The 13,252-nt window shown below is 41.3% G+C and overlaps 1 long non-coding RNA gene across 1 annotated transcript in view; it reads right to left on the reverse strand.

Annotated features, from left to right (window-relative positions):
• Positions 1–8,767: 8,767 nt before the first annotated feature.
• Positions 8,768–13,252, reverse strand: part of LOC129392081 (uncharacterized) — a 64,397-nt gene continuing 59,912 nt past the window's right edge. The window contains exons 2-3 of the long non-coding RNA XR_008617213.1: positions 9,599–9,722; positions 8,768–8,994 (exon numbers count right to left, since the gene is read on the reverse strand). This is a non-coding gene — a long non-coding RNA (uncharacterized lncRNA). The remainder of the gene's footprint in view (positions 8,995–9,598; positions 9,723–13,252) is intronic.

Below are 13,252 nucleotides of genomic sequence, written 5' to 3' on the forward strand. Positions count from 1 at the left end.
TCTCAAGAGTTCCTGCTGGTCATGTTGAAAAATAATTTGTACCAAATGATACCACAATCAGATGAATTCATGATGATTAAACTTCAGTGCCCAAATGGTGCTGGTCAGCCTTGGGGAGAGTTTCTAAAGACATTCCTTAGGCCTGTGCCCTTAGCCCTGTTTTAGCAACATGTTACACAACAATTTGCACAAAGATGTAAAAAGTAGGCTCTACTGAAACTCCAATGAATTTTAAAGTCTCAGAATATGGCAAAAAACTGGCACTGAGCCTGGTCCATGAAAAATATATTTTTGAAAGTTTCTATAATGAATGAATGAATAAACAAATGGATTGCATAGGTTTGAAAGAGGAACTAACATTTAATAGATCATGTAATGAGATAAATGTAAGGTCCTGCACCAGGGTCTAAAACTACCAAAGTACAACAGAGAAGGAGAGACTTTTCTGAGCAGTTTGATTGGAGTAGCCATCTCCTCCCGCCACAAAAAAAGATAAAACATAAACAAAAACATTTAATACTCTAATTGGTTGTATCAATAGAAGTATAGAACCTAGAATGAAGGAGGTGATAGTCTACTTTGTACTATCAGCCCATACGGAGCATTTTGTTCAATTATGAATGCTACACACTGAAATAACTTAAGGAAAACTTGAATGGTGAGTAGGCTAAATATCATATGAGAAATAATTTATTATATTATGTGGGATTATCATCATAGTCATAAAGAGAACTAAGTGACAAGTGCTTTACATGCATTTTCTCATTAGGTCCTCACAACATTTTGCCTGCGAAGCAAGTACTATTATTATCCCATTTAACAAATAAGAAAATAAAGGCTGAGAGAGGCCAGGCAATTTGCCCAAAGTCAGAGAGGTGATAGACAGAGGCAGCTTTGAATCTCAACAAGGCTTCTCTGATTCTAGAGCCTACACACTTAAGAAAAGGAGACAAATATTGGAAAGACTATGATGTGGACACAGAATTGGAGCCTATTCATACTGGCTTCAAGAAAGAGCACTGGAACCAAAGAATGGAAGCTACTGGGAAAACTGGCTCATTATATGAAAACATTTGTAATAGTTCTTTTAGGTGTCTCACACAGATCTCCTCCCATGCTTTTCCACACCATTTCAGATCAAATTGACCATTTCCTTGAATGAGGGCAATTATATTAATTGCAAACAGTTTTCTGTTTTCTGTCTATAAAAATTCACAGTTCAGAGTTTTAAGGTGGTAGGTTACTGTTGGTCACATTTCTATGCCTATCTATATTTCTGTTCCTATTAACTACTGCACAGATCTGAGCAATGTGAGGATCAAAGATGTGTAGTTTTGATTTTGTAAAATATGCTAGCTATAGCTGCCCTTGAAAGCCAGGAATTGTGCCTTCCCTCAGTGCCACCTTGAAGCCACCATGGGAGATGTACAAGTCACCCTAGGTTTCAAAAAGAAGCAATCCATTTCCAAGTTGCAATCTACTTGAAATAATCTCCCCAATTACATGGAAGTAATTTACTCTCTATTTACTTTCTGCTTTGGACTATCAAATATCTCTTCCTCTCACCCCCAGGGGCAGCAGCTGGGATTAAAACTTCCACTACCCTCCGGGCTGGGGCTTTATTATTTAACTCTTCTGTGCCCAGGAGTGGACAAAGTTTGCACCAGATGATGACTAAAGTTCCCTTTAGCCTAAGACATATTATTGCAATATTAACCTTATTTATTTTAGATCCAACCTATTTCCAAAGCTGTTTATTGTTTTTAGTACAAATTCTTTCTCCAGCACTGAGGCTGACCAACATAAAGCTAAGCAGTTGAAAAGTAAAACATGTAATCAAGTAACAAATCCACCCATGCAATACCAAACAGACAAATGTATGTATTGTTTGCTACAAGGTCAGGAAGAGCTCAAGGGGTGCTAAGCCCAGTGGCACCTCTCAGCCGGGTAAAGTTTCACTATCCACCCTACCAGTTGAGGCTGCCAAAGCTCAGAAAAGGGAGTATTTTTGATTCTAATTCTCTGTCCTGGGTGTAGCCCTCCAAATCTCTGGGCTTCCTCCTGTTCTGTCTCCTATGGAGAGGAAGAAAAAGCCTTTTCAAATCAATCTTGGCCTCTCAAAACCCAGAACCGTGGGTGAGCATGACTCTTTGTTTTTAATAGTAGGCTTTATTTCTTAGAGCTATTTTAGGTTTACAGAAAAACTGAGCAGAAAGTACAGACAGTTCCCATATACTCCTCCCCTACCCCACCCCCATCTCCACAGTTTCCCCCATTATGACACCCGGCCTTGAGCATGACTTTTCGGTAGACTGGTCCAGGTTTGCGGTTCTGAAGTTCCCTGACCTTAAGGTGGCGAAGAATGTGGTCAGACCCATCCCTGTTCCAAATAGAACTCACTCACTCCGGAAGTTTCCATCAGCTGCTGGGACCAGCCATCCCATCCTGAGCTGAGCTCTTCAACAACATGAACCTGGCCCAGAGGCAGCCGCCCCTAAAAACAAGCCAGACAGGAAGCAGGAGGCAGGAATGTGTTCTGGGAAGAGCCTGAGGACAGCAAGTTTCAGCAGAGTATTTTGAAGAGCTCGTTGGCAACATTATCTTATTAAATTACAGAGAGATCATCCTTACTTGCGTAAACTCTTCATGAAAAACAATTAGGCAGCCATCATGGTGCTGTTATCAGTGAGAGTTGCCCCCGCAAATCTCTTCGGCCAGGGCTGCTGTGCTAGGATGAACTTCTCCCTGTGCCTGGCCCTCTTTCTGCACTAGCTTTTAATTGCTAATGAATTAAACTTTCTAAGGAGATAAAAATAATGTTGTTTTGTTTGCACACAGGCTGCATGACTAACAAGGACAATATAAATAAACCCATTCCGAGCTTTATCTGCTTTATCTGCCGGTGGACGCACAGTGCCTGTGTTCTAGCGAAGCCTGGGATGGCTTCCACACAAGATTAAGCGGTTATTGTGGAAGCCAAGGCTTGCACACTGTTAAAAGCCTGAGCTAAGACGTTCACTTAAGACGTTATGCCTAATTATGCTATTTGGCAGTATGGAAACCTGTTCCCCAAACCTTAAACCATCCTGATGGTTTGGGTATGGGTCTGAGCCCTGTAAATATGCCAGGACGACTCTGTAGGATTTGGAGCCAACTATGCTCCACGATGGCTATGAAAATGGGCAAAATCTAGTCCTTGTGCATTCTGTCCCCCCAGGATGGTACACAATTCTTCTTGGTTCTTTAGCTATCGTAACAAAAAAGTATGAGGGGAACTGTTTGTGCTTTTATTTTTGGAAACTTACTGCAATCTCTGCAGGCATCTCCTGTGAAATACAGAGCTCTCTCTGTCCACCAAGTTGTTTGGGAGTGCTGGTGGGGATGGAGTTCTTTATTTATGGGTTTGTTTCAAGTTCAAAGAAGGGCTGCCCTGGGGGATGTAAAGTACAGCATGCTGACTATAGGTAATAATACTCTATTGAATATTTGAAAGTTGCTTTCAAATAGAGTAGATCTTAAAATTTATCAGAAGAAAAAATAATGTTTATAACCAAGTATGGTGACAGATATTAACTACACTTACTGTGGTGATCATTTCACAGTGTATACAAATGTCAAATCATTATGTTGTTTACCTGAAACTAATATAATATTATATGTCAATTGTCCCTCAAAAAAGAAAGAAGAGGAATGCCTTCATGGCTAGGAGAAAAAACGGATGTCTCAAGTTCTGAGTCATGGTTTGTGCTTAGCTCCTGATGTCAGTAGAGTGAAGTGTCATGTGTTTTGTATTCCTTGCCTGTAAGCAAGTATGGTGTGGTGTGATACCAACCCTAACCATTGTTTTGGCTGTGTGTTGAATGCACAGAATCCTCTGGTGATGTATGAACATCGTGTGTGTGTGTGTGTGTGTGTGTGTGTGTGTGTGTGTGTACCTTCCTCTGCCCCAACCCCACTGAAGTAGGGGAAGCAGGTGCAGGGTGCAGTCAACCAGGGTAGGAATCTGATGCACTGAGAGCCAGTCAGAATGTCTGCGGATCACTAACCATCAGTTCAAGAGGCTTCAAAAATGAATTTAATTCGATTAATCAGAGATTGAAATCACACATCAAGGCCTTAGGAGATCTCATGGTGAACTAAATCAAGTGGATCGTTTCATTCCTCAGATCCTGCCTGAGGCTCCCAGGCAGAAACCATCATCTCTGGGAGCTTATGAGGCAATCAGTCCCCCCGCAGACATATCTGGACTGTGCCTCCAACGGGAGAAGCTTGAACCTATGCAGCTATCCTCATCCATACTCCCAGCCTCTTTTCATAGATATTTCCAAATACCTAAAATCACCCTAAACTCAACAGAGTTATTTGTTTATTTTAAAAATCTGCAACTTGTCTAAAAGTAGCCCATAATTCCCTAAAGCAAGATCCTTTCCCTGCGTCCCACATTCCTCCCTGTAGGATTCCTGCCTTCCCTTCTCTCTTACATCAGACATCTAACCAAAGCCCGTTGTTGATCACTGCTCTCTGACTTCTAATTCTTCCTTTTCCACATTCTCAATTTTACTGCTCCAGCCTCTGATTGCCTCAGTTTTCCTTGTTTCTCACCATTCTAATCCATTTGTAAATACTGTGTTTATCTTGTTAACTTACTCAAGCAAGACCTTTCTCACGGTCACTTCTGGTTCAACCTTTTTCTTGCCTCTGTGTCAGTCTGGCTTCAGTCTTTACCCCCTGTTATTCAATCTTTCACCAGCAACCATTGTTCCATCCATCCATTTCACAAGTATTTATTGAACACCTATGGGGACCATGCACTGCTTGAGGCATTGGGAACAAGAAGATGAATAGGATCAGTCCCTATTCTCAAGGAGCTCACTTGGAAAGGTGGACATGTATGCAGGGCATGCGGTTAATTGCCTCAGTGTGGTACAAGCAATAAAGAGGAGCCCAGGATACTCTGGAGGTCCAGAGAGGGAGGGGAAGGCAATCAGACGGTCATCTCCTCATCCCCCTCCAGGCTCGTGTCCCCTCTGCAACACTAACACCAGGCCTTGGCTCACATACCCACACTTCGTACCTGAAGTGCCCTTTCTATCCAAATCTTGGCTACGTTACAAGATTATAGTCCCTCGGATTCCAGTAACCATCACCAGACCATACTTACCTCCACCTTGGTGAACTTTTAGACCTGCCATTCATAGGACCCAATTTCGGAATTGTTTTATTTGTGTTGCTTTGCCTTCTCAACTCAAGTTTGACCTCTAATTGGAGGGTCTATAATTGTGTCTCCACACATCTCTTGTGTTCTTCACAGTGTGCTGCCAGGAACACAGTAAATACTCAATTAAAAAGACATCTGATGGATTATTGATACTTAGATTTTCCTAACCATTCCCCCCCGCCCCGCTTTCATAACAGGAGTAACATCACATAGTAGGCACTTAATAAAAGGAAGACAGAGTGAGATATAGTAAAGAACAAGGGCTTTGAAGTCAAACAGATCCAAGTTCAAATCCCAATTCAACTACTCTGTCTGTTTGATCTTGAGCTAGTTTAAATTTTCTGAGCCTCAGGTTCCTAAATTGCAAAATGAGGACTAATAACACGCACTTTGTTTCTGTTTCAGGGATGCTCAAATGAGTCTGTGTAAGTAAAATGCCTGGCACAGTGCTTGGCACATAGTAAGCAACCAAAACATGTTAGATCCTGTCCTTCCCACTATTCTTCCTCCTCTCTCCAACCCCACTCTTTCACACCAGGCAAAATTTGGCAAAAACCAACAGAGACATTTAAAACTTCTCCTCCTGTGTGCTTTTGGTTGCAGAACAGAGCTGTAAACTTTTCTCAAGCACCCACCTAAACCCTGGTGAGTACCTACACTGTTCGTCACACCCAGCTTGTCACAGGGAAAATGCTGGTTTATGTACTTTTTTTACTGTTGTTATGTGGACATAAATGTAATAAGAATTGTGTGATCTTTGAGTCCTACAGCTCTCAAAAACATGTGATGCTCTACATTTTTGACTGCCCTTCATTTGGTCCACTGGAATGTGAGATCCAGGGAAATCCCTGTACATTCTTCTGCCCACAGAAAGGGTTAAACATTCCCACTACAAAAGGACTTAGTGTTCTAACTGTAAATGTCATGGGAACATGGCCTGAAAAAGCTGAAGGCCATTGCATTATACAATTACCTATTTACTGGAGACAGTATATTTAATAACTAATCATCCAATCTAATAATACTGAAGAATATCAGACTGAAAGGTCAAGTGTTTAAGATTAGGAAGAAAGCAGCCTTAAAAGTACATTTAAAAGAGCCTCACAGATCAACAAGTCAGCCTTAGATTCCGCCATGCTACTGGTGCTCCCAGGCCTTTAGGGGACTCAGAAATGTCACTGTCTTTCAAACTCAGAATATATATGACAGCCTCTACTCATAGGGGTTTTATTGCATGAGGTCTCTTAGTTAGCAGTTGAAGATGATGGTTTCATCTTGTGTAATGGCATATTAGCTCTATGAAGAAAAATGTTATACTAGGAGGTTTTCAATGTACTCTTCATGAGAGCTTTTGCCCCAAATGTTATTTTTCCCTTGGGACTTCCCTGTGACAAGTTCTGTTTGCTTCCATTTATGGTTCCCTCTTCTGGACATCTTTCTCAGAGACCTAAGTGGTCATCATTCCCAGAGATTTTCATGGTACAAACTCTTCATTTTGTAAGATCTTAAAAGCCTCATATGGAAAAATCACCCTTTATTCCTGACATTTAAAAGCCTGAATAGACACCTTCCCCATTCTTTAATAAAGGAAAAGTCTTGTCACAGTTCAGATTCCATAGATGAATCCCTTGAAGAACCACCATCTGGTTCTAATGATGCAAACTTGGCCAGCAAGACATTTATTTTTATTCTAGATATTTGAGTCCTTTTCCTTGATGTTTTCATAAGTTGCTCTCACTTCAGTCCCCTGATGTCTTCAAATCTTGGTACTTTGCTTACAATTTCTCAGAGTAGAACATCTTTGGAGAAAGATCTAGATATCCACTCTTCCTCCAGGAAAAAAACAAAAATATGAAAACCCTGTAACTGTCAGGATAGAATGGGTTATGTGGAGGTAGCAAATTAGCCCTGAAATCCCAGTGATTTATCAAGACAAAGGTTTATTTATTTTTTTGTTCCAGTTCATATTCATCACAAGTTAGTGAGAAGCTCTGTTCATACAGTTACTCAGGGACCAGGATGAAGGATGTTAAACCAGCTGGTCACGTCTCCACAGCAGAAGGAAGAAGAGACAAGGGGTATCTCATCAGCACCCTTCTATGCCTTGACTCAGAACTGACACCATCCCACTTCAGTTTACAATCCATTAGCTAGAACGTGTCACAGGTTCCCCTAAGTTCCAGGAAATGTGGTCTTCTCTGTGTGCAAAAATAAGAGGAGAACCAGATATTGGTGAAACCAGAAATGTTTAACATAAGCACACACACATACACACGTCACCACTGTCTACACTGAGAGTTTATGCCTCAAGAAGAGTGAAGCCAACAAAACAGGCTGAACACAAAGAAATCTCTAAGCCTGGATACCCAGTGAATCCAGAATAACCGAAACAGAATTAAAATACTTACTGTGTGTGTGCTTTTGTCAAGATGAATCCAAATTCCTGTTCTGCTTTCAGTTCCTTGATTTTTTTCAATACTTTGTTGTAAGATTTTTTTTTGTCAAAGTTTTACATTGTAGGTAATAAAACAATTTCCAAGGAGAAAGATTGATGCTCACTAGTTTAAAAGTGTGAGGTCAATTACCACTTGGTTCATATCAAATTCCCTAGCAAATCCCAAGTTCCTGAGTGGGAGTTTGGGCTTTTTATTTATTTCCATCAGTTCCTATGGCTTGCTTCTCTTTGTTCAAAAGACAAATTCATACCCAAAATAGTGCCTGGCACAGTTCCCGACATACAGTGGATGCTTAGTATATGTAACAATGCTTAGGAATAACAAATGAATGAGTGTGAAATTAGAAACCTCTATACCAAGAGTATTTATACAAATTTCTAGACTTACACTCAATGTCACAACAATAAAATTCATAATCAGTGTGTCTTACCTATTGTATATGATAAGTAATGTCAAGGGCAGTACAGATTGCAGTAAAAGGATAATTAGAAAAAGGACAGAGACTTTTCTGTTTTCCTCCAATTTTGAATCTGTCCTCCCCCATTCTCTTCCCCATTTGCACAGATTCTTAGGATATAGTTTTCATTTATCAAGGAGGCAATATCACTCCAGCCTCACACCAGGGGAAGCAATTGTGCTGTCTCCAGTGTCCACCTGACGGGGAGAAGCCACCAATCTTTCTCGGAAATAAGGTGCTGTGGAAAATAATCGTGTAATTCTTCTCTCAGTAGAAGACAATGCTGGCCAGGATTATGCAACAAGATTCCTTTCTACTGGAAGAGCCTGACTTATAACTCAGCCACTTTCTCCTACTTATATAAGAACAAAGTCATGTCAAAAGAAGCCAGTATGAGGTTGCATGTTTTTCATTTCAATTGGACTTTTCCTTGGGCATAAAAATAAATAATACATAGCATGCAGTGAGTTTTGCTTCATGTCAGGCAGTGTGCTAATGTTACCAAACCAAACTTGGGTCCACTCACCTGCCACACAGCTAAGCCAATCTACTGACACTGCATTGTGGTGAAGGAAAGTACAGCATTTATTTGCAAGGCACGAAGCAAGGAGAACAGGCAGCTCATGCTCAAAAGACCCAAACTCCCCGATGGCTTTCAGGGAAGGATTTTTAAAGGCAAATTTGGGGGTGGGGGTTGCAAGGTGCATGACTTTCTTCTGATCTTTTGGTGGTGAGGTGACGGGGTGTTTTGGGTGTTACGGGAAGCTTAATCATCAACTTCCTGGTTCCAGCCAGTCTAGGGTCTACATATGCTTGTGCTCAGCATGTAGTCACCATCTTCCACCTGGGTGGGGCTTCCGATTCTGCAGAAAGATATGCATCAGATCGTTATGTATATCCCTTGAGGAGGTAGTAGGGCTCTATTTTATTGCTGAAATAGTGTTCAACCCATCTTGTTTAACTGCTTTTCCTTTGTTTCGGCATTCTCTCACTTCCCTAATTAGTAACTGCTTGAGTGTTCTCTTTGGAACTCAGGGAAAGCCTAGGAGACTAAGCCTTTTCAACAAACAACAAATGGGAGATATGGAGGGGCTTTTGAATCTGGGAGGGCCCTGAAGTTTCCTGCTTGGTTTCAGTCCCCTCTTTTCTTTGATACTCCTCAACCCTGAGGGAAACAGAGGAGGGACAGGAAAGGGGATAAAGTTTTGGATAGAGAGGATAATCATAAACTCGGCAGGGAAACTTGGTTTTAGGGGGACTCGGATTCACTAAGCATGTTACATTTATTATGCTTTTCCAAAGTGGAGTCATGTACCCCACGAGTTGTGCAGGACAAGAAGAAAATATTAAAATATTTATTTCTGTTTATTTTGTAATTTCATTATTTAATTTCCATTTTTGTATATTTTATAATTTACATAATATATAGTACAATGGTACCTGTATAAAAAAGAAATATATACTCACACACATATATGTTGAAAATACATGAATGGCCATTTGCTCAGTTTTTTTGTTTGTTTGTTTGTTTTTAACTGATGAGATAGGATGATTATGATGATGATTCTGTTTACAGAAGAGGAAACCGAGGCTGAAAGACATCAAAATGACTTGTCCAAAATGTCAAAGATGGTAAATGACAGAGCTGGAACCAGTGTCTGATTCCAAAGTCTATGTAGTCTGGCATGATCATTAAAGGAATTCCTGGTGTTCAAACACTGGTGCCTGAAAACCAGTCTCATTTGTGCCTGCAGAAATGCCAACCCCTGGGATAGAAGAAACTCCATACTTTGATCATCTTCCACAGTGAAGCAGAAGGAAAAGAAGACGAAAAGAAATTGAAGAAACCAAAGCCAGACAGACGCTAGGTAGTAAATGCAAAAGAATTCAAAGAAAGTAGAAATCAAAGGGAAATGTCACAACATTTGGTCCGACACCCTATTCCTCACCCATCCCCTTCATGTCCTTCTACGGCAATCAGATTCCTGGCATGGGCGATCCATTGTTTGAACATGCGTTAATGGACACATCCAGATTCCTAGCACCAGGGAGTCGAGAGGCAATCAACACGAACTGAGACACTTAGAGCTTCATCTTCTACTGATTGAGCGCTGAGGGGTGTGTATCCCTATGTGGTCCCTAAAAGCTACACCCACAGGAGAAACATTTACGTTGTTTAAAATAGTTGAAGCTATGTCAGTTTTTGTGGTTGTTATCTTCAATTTTCTTAACTAGTAATGAGGGATGCTCGTAAATGTGAAGCCGAAAAGCACTAGACTCTCTGTAGGGCATTCATTATAGAAGACTTTGAAGCTTAGGAGGAAGTTCGGAGCTTAAAGAAAAAAAAAAAAATTTTAAACAACTCTATATTGTACACATTAAAAAAATAAGTGCAATGGAGTTCTTTATAGGTAACCAAGTTTCTCAGGCAGTGATAAAGATTTAATTTTTTTAAATCACTGTCAAACCCCTTTGCACATTATTTGCATAAGTTCTCAAACAATGGGACTGTTTTCATGTAAATTTCTTTTCAGGGAGACTCCTGCTTTCTGAAAGCAGTGTAACTGTAGCTGAGTTATATAAAGCAACATTTTATTGCCTCCTGCGGAAGATGCTTTGTACTAATGATCTGAAAACTGGTGTTTCGTGCTTGGTATTAGTCGATCGGTGGTTCAAAATGTGAAGAGAAAGACGGGTCTTTATTTTTTAGTTAATTAGTTCTGACTAAGATGGTGGTGGGAGCGCTTCCCAGAACTTCCTGGATCCCTGGAATCCAGAAACCCACTACAAAACCTAAATGAAGCCATTGACCCCATCACAGGAAAAAAAAAGAAAAGTGATTCACTAATACATGCCTGATTTCAATGAGAAATCTTTCTGTGTTTCAGAAATCTGACTCTTTTCTCTAACTGCCCTTGTCACCTTGCTGGCTGAGAAAAGGGAGACCAAAAAGCAACATGAATATGTAAAAAGGTGAGTTTTGTTGGAACTACAGAAATAAAACTGAATGCCCCATAAGGAACAAAGCTGTCCCTCCTCTGAGACTTTACGATGAAAACAAAAATAGAATCAAAACAAAACAAAAAAACCAACTTGCTCGTTCTGGGGTTTTGGGCTCTGATATTTCTATCTGAAAATTATAGTAAATCAATGAAGCAAGCTTTTTCTTCACTCCCCGTCTCTTCCCTTATTTCTCAGGGACTCCTGAGTTCTCTAATTCCTGAACACTCCTAGGGCAGTTCAGCTTACAACGATAGAAGGTTCCGTGGTTGTTTTCTGAATTCCACATGAACTCCTCTCTACATTTGCAGAGAACATGGCTCCTCGATGGCACTGAGTTTCCAAGAGAAAAGGCTCATCCCCGTTTAGATAATCCACAGTCCTCAACACACACCGCACAAAAAGGTCGGTCCTGATGGCAAAGTTCAGGATAGAGCTGTGTCAACTAATTTAATCATTGACCATGAAATACCAGTTATCTTAATCTTATGTGCAGTCCTAAGTCGGCTGCATATTACCCTACCAGGAAGAATTCAAGGATTTTGCTTTTTAGTTAATATTGTTAGAAATGAAATGTCTCCGTTGAAAACAAAACAGTAACGTTATTAAGGTGCTGAGTTTTCTCCCCAACACTTAAAGTGCTACCACTCCTGCAGCCTTTGGCTTAGGCTAGTGCCTTCCCACCCTACCACAGCCCCCAGAAGAACCACACGCCCCTTCCAGCCCACCTTTTTTTTTTTTTTTCTGTCACCTATTGAAGCATTCTGTGTCACAGACATTTAGGGAGGAGAAGAGTGCTCTGGGGGAACTGGGCCACGGGAAGCAGTGAGCTAGCAGGTCATCCCCCTAATACCTTCTGTTTCTGGGTCTTCCTTTTCTTTCTGGATACCTGACATGCTACTGGAGTGGCGAACACAACAAGGCCAAGATGTCTTCATTTTCTGCCAAAGCAAGGCCTCAACTACAGTGTGATGGAGACCCTGGATTTCCGAGGCCAACCGGTCAGACGCATCCCCAGCTGCTGCAAGCAGGGTGGGAGCTGGAATCGAGGAGGCCTAGGAGGCCGGGTCTGCTGCTCTGTGTGTGACTGCAGCAGAGGCCGGGGCCCGAGGAAACCCCAGCGGCAAGGGAAAAACAGATTGACTCTCAGTGACTCATTTAGCTCCTGGATTGGACAGATCTCTCCCCTGCTGGCAATTTGGCTCGGCATCAATAGTTCGGATACTAGGCTGAAGAGCTTAAAATAATTGGGGGGAAAAAAATCTGCAAAACTGCCAGCCATCCAACTCTTTACTCTATGCTGAAAGACACAGGACAAATGACATCTAGGTTATTAAATATGAAGTCACTGGATCTGCTGCCCATTTGGTCCAAAAAGCGGAAAACTGGATAAAACTCAAATTTATAATTCAGCGTAGATGGCCTGTTTGTCCTTGAGGCAATCCATGAATTTTGGCCGTGCAGGCATCGTGACATGTGGAAATAATGTGGGGCGGGGGGGATGGGGGAGGAACAATGTTTGATTTTGCCCCCGCTCAGCTTTCACCCCCTGGGGAAAAAAAAATGAAAATGTCAATAAAGAGCGTGAATGTGAAGAGAAATGGAATCAGAGCCCAGAGTTTAGTAGCTGGCGGTTTCAACTTTATATACTTTAGGCCGACAGGCGGCTGGATTTCCTGTACTTTATATCCAATGTATGAAAACAGAAGCAACAGGCTCATCTGGTGTCAGTAAAGGTCAGTTAAACTTATAAAGACATCCTTTGGAGCAAATCCCCAGTCCTATATTTGCATATTTATGAACTAGAGATTATGACAGGCCATTCCATTTATTAGAGCAGTGCTGCTATAGTTAATAGTCTGTCAGCATTTCCATTATAAACCCCGTTTTTCAGTGTTTTAATATCTCAGCTGTTAGAAGTCACATCAGGCTGAAAAGTGGTCTTCAGCATCTCCAGGCCACAGCGGGGTGAGCTGCTCCTGGTGGTGGTGATGGGGCTTGGCACCCAACAAAGGCACTTAAATCAAGCCAACGATTTTTACCTTGGGCATTGGCAGTAAATATAAAATCAAGGATTCTGAGAAGGGTTGTTGAATTCTTCTCTTGCCCCATCACCTCAAA

The sequence above is a fragment of the Physeter macrocephalus genome, chromosome 4, assembly GCF_002837175.3.
Source record: "Physeter macrocephalus isolate SW-GA chromosome 4, ASM283717v5, whole genome shotgun sequence".
NCBI lineage: Eukaryota > Metazoa > Chordata > Mammalia > Artiodactyla > Physeteridae > Physeter > Physeter macrocephalus.